The 3,523-nt window shown below is 45.6% G+C and overlaps 1 long non-coding RNA gene across 1 annotated transcript; it reads right to left on the bottom strand.

Annotated features, from left to right (window-relative positions):
• Positions 1–237: 237 nt before the first annotated feature.
• On the bottom strand, positions 238–997 carry LOC123066847 (uncharacterized). The gene is made up of 2 exons (XR_006431457.1): positions 860–997; positions 238–607 (listed from the first exon to the last, which is right to left on the bottom strand). It is a non-coding gene; the product is annotated as an uncharacterized lncRNA (long non-coding RNA).
• Positions 998–3,523: the final 2,526 nt, after the last annotated feature.

The raw sequence follows: 3,523 nt of genomic DNA, 5'->3' as shown, positions 1-3,523 counted from the left end.
AGTGGTTTGTTGCTAACGGAACAGTACTGTAACAAACAAAGACAAAGTGATATATTCAATTCAAGAAAATCAAGAACTTCATAAGAACTAAGACTAACGCATCATTATGTAAAGCTCTTTAGCTCCTATGCTTTTTATCATCCCAGTGCATTTTTTGTGATAAACAAACTCGGAGATCAATAATGCATCGGACAATTTGGACATGGAAAGAAGGGCTAACAATTCCTCAAAGATTGCTTTTGGTGCTGCTGAAACTCAACTTTTTTCATGCATTATTTTCTTGCTTTAACGCAAAGATAGATATATAGACGCTAAGCAAAAACAGAACAGAATAGATATATGTATGCTACTCGGACATGCCCTAACCTGGCGTTGTTGTGCCTATTTATAGCATCGTCCACCACCAGCCACTATTCCTCGCCACATCCTGCATGCCACTGTTTCGTCGTTGTTGCACCTCTTCCCTGCCCATCGCAGCACTGCTAGTCGCCATCTATTGCCCTTGTAGTAGCTGTCCCATGCTCAGCTTTTCAAGTTGTGTGTCCGCATGTGTCCGCGTAGCATGCGTCGGTGTTACGGCCACGCGAACACTCTGGTACGTGGTCACCTGCTAATTAATTCCGTCATTAGCCCTTGTGGATGGTACGGCTAATGGTGGACACCCCACGAACATGTCCACTTGCACCTTGACTTCCTATGCACCCACCATCGTGACTTCTGAGATGGTTTCGTCTACAGGACGAAATTAGATGCTAGATTTTACCATGATCAGAATATGGATGGGAGGAGACTCAATGCTACTATGCTAGGTTGTAGATGAAAGAATTAGGATACAAAGAGATGATGGATAAAATCGTACCATGTTTTTCTAGATCAAATACTTCGGAGCTGAGATTGACTTCAAAGGAGAAGCTGCATCATGGTTTAGGGCTCAGATTCCAAGAAAAGGGGATGATCGAGGACAGATTGGATGGATACCTTTTTTAGATTAATTAATGCGGCTCGGTGGAGGAAGAGGTATAGGAGGGAGATGTTTTTTTTCTAAGAGACATGCACGGGGGACATCCGGTCAGGACTCTTTGATGGAAATCATTGTATGGCTGTAGATAGTTAATTAGGGGATCGGACGGACAATTTGATTAGTTTGTGATAATTAACGTGGTGACTCGGATGGTGCTTTCAATTAGTAAATATAAGATAAGATGGATCGTTTATGAGCTAACTAAGGTAAAATGGATCAATTTAGAACTTAGGTAAAATGGATCGTTTATGAACTAACTAAGCTAATTATCCCATTTTTTTACATAAGTAAGCTAAGTACATGTCATTATTGAGCAAAACTAGTTAACTAAGCTAAGTCTAGGTCTAACTTAGGTAAAATGGATCGTTTATGAGTTAACTAAGCTAAGTCTAGAGCTAACTTTGGACATTTTGGAGGAAACAAAGCTAAGTATAAATCGTTTTAGAGCTAACTTAGGTAAAATGGATGGTTTTGGAGGTCAGTAAGCTTATTAAGTCATTTTGGAGGAAATAAAACTAAGTCTAGGTCTTTATGCATTTGTTAAGCAAAACACTAGAGAAACTTACTGTGATCATGGAGGTGTGGGAGCGGGCTGGCTCGTGCCGGTAGCTGGAGAAGGATCATGCGATGCTTGTCTGGAGTTACGCTGCACCAAAGATCATTTCCATTGTCTCGTTAGCATGGTGACACTCAAATGTTAAGACTAGCAAGTAGTGTCCATTCAAATTAAACTCACCGTCGTTCCAGGAGCAATCTCTGGCATCGGCGGAGCGGTCTGACCGTACTTCTCGCACACAGATTGCACATTTGGTTTTGACGACTCAGTCATACTAGTTTGTAATGAGACAAACACCACATGAATGTTTTGGCTAATCAGCAGAAGAAACTTACCACAAGGAGGTCCTACATGGCCCTTGCCTGCATGTCATTCCGTGCCCTCTCCTCCTCCAACATCTTTGTCGTCCTCTCCTCCAACTCCCGCTGCCTCTCCGCCGCCTCCGACAGAAGTTTCTCCGTTCTATCTCTCTCACTCTGTATAGGAGCCTGCAACACCACTCCTCGTTAGCATTTGTAGTCATTGATGGAAGCGCACACAATGTATAACTAACCTTGAAGGCGAGTTGGACTGGCCATTCACGAGGCCTTATCTCAGGAGCGGATCTCGACTGGCGCACCTTGATCTCCGGGGGAGTGCTAGGACAACGGATAAGTCCATCTCCAATGGCTATCGAGCTTGTCGTGGGAGGAGATGTTGGTGAAGTTGTTTGCATCATCGAGGTCAGACGGAGAGAATGCCTTGACTTTCTTGTAGGAGGCAGTATGGGCCATGGCGTAGAGGTCGTACACCTCTGGCACCTTATCCACCTTATTGTAGTGTGCCTGAAAGAGAGAAACAAAGTAAATTAGTAATTAAAGGGCTCAAGCTAGCATGATAAATGAATTGCATGCATCATGAAGCAAACCACATACCCAGTTCCGCCCGAACTGATATAAGTTGGAGCTGCCTTGATGGTGTGGCACACCTTCCATTTGGGCATGTTTGTCCTTGGCCGCGTTGTGGATGGCTAGCCATTCTTTTGAGCACCACTCATTGACCAACACCTCCCAACAATCCATCTGATCCGCAGACCATCTCGGAGGCGCCTAAGTTAGCAACTAGAAACTTGAGCGCTACGGCTATGAATTACTAAATGAAGGAAGTAAGTACAAGGCCTTAAGAATTACCTTCATGTACTGCTCCTTACCCAGGAACTTCTCGCGGCACGCCGGCTTGGGCTTCTTGATACCACGCAAGGCGTAGTAGTCTCGAACAGCCTGCACCCGAGCCTCATGTCGTAAGTTCTATAGTAGGCGCTTGCAGACGTTCTCGATAACATTTGCTGCCTCCTCCTCGAATCCCTCCTCACACCTGTAGAATGTCTGCAATCAAATGAGACAATATTGATTAGTACAATTAATAACTAGATAGTTGAAGATTTTTTATTGTGTAAAGGAGAAATTACCCAAAACTTTCTGATCACCACGTCTGCCCTCGTGTCGCACAAGACACCGTCGATAATCTCACCCGGCGAGGCCGGGGCAGCCAAGTAGTGCTCCCAACTCAATCCAAGCTCTGGAAGCCGACCCTCACCTGGCAACGTGACAAGCCCCGGGAAGTTTTGTCGGCAAAGCACTCCAAGGACGGAGTTGGGCCGACGGACCTTCTCATGGTGGTCCCAACCCTTGCAGCATGACAAGGCCAACGCATTAGATATCTGAAGAAACGTGAATGCATAAGGTACAAAAATATTAAATGCACTTATCTCTCCCATCAGGGAAAATCAACCACCTCTGCTCGCAGGTCGCCGGCATGGATGGGAGCCGTGTACAACCACACTGGTAGACATAGCCCCCCTCCTCCTCAATATCAGTCGGCTCCCCACCATCATCAGCATGACCACTCGGCCTCTCAGGCTGATCCGGTCAGGTACCCCATCCAGACGTGTGCTCGTCCGGGGTCTC

Source organism: Triticum aestivum, chromosome 3B, assembly GCF_018294505.1.
Source record: "Triticum aestivum cultivar Chinese Spring chromosome 3B, IWGSC CS RefSeq v2.1, whole genome shotgun sequence".
NCBI classification, from domain to species: Eukaryota; Viridiplantae; Streptophyta; class Magnoliopsida; order Poales; family Poaceae; genus Triticum; species Triticum aestivum.
The sequence above is the reverse complement of the archived record's forward strand: the minus strand, read 5'-3'. Positions and strand labels throughout refer to the sequence as shown.